We start from the raw sequence: 237 nt of genomic DNA, 5'->3' as shown, positions 1-237 counted from the left end.
ATATATAAAGTCTTATTTTCTTGTTAACAAAATAATTAAATTTAAATGGTTTTGAGCTTAATAATGATTTGATTAAGACCGTGGATGTTTAAACAATGTTTGGACAAAGAAATTCTTATTTGATATAAATATTTTTTGTTTTAATTTTCAATAAACATCAGTTGTAGTATTTTAAAATTGTGAGGCAGAGTTAATTTTTTTCTTTTGAAATAATTAATGTTGTGTTAGCATTTTTAG

Source organism: Cicer arietinum, chromosome 2, assembly GCF_000331145.2.
Source record: "Cicer arietinum cultivar CDC Frontier isolate Library 1 chromosome 2, Cicar.CDCFrontier_v2.0, whole genome shotgun sequence".
In the NCBI taxonomy this organism is placed as follows: Eukaryota; Viridiplantae; Streptophyta; class Magnoliopsida; order Fabales; family Fabaceae; genus Cicer; species Cicer arietinum.
This window is presented reverse-complemented; position numbering follows the sequence as displayed.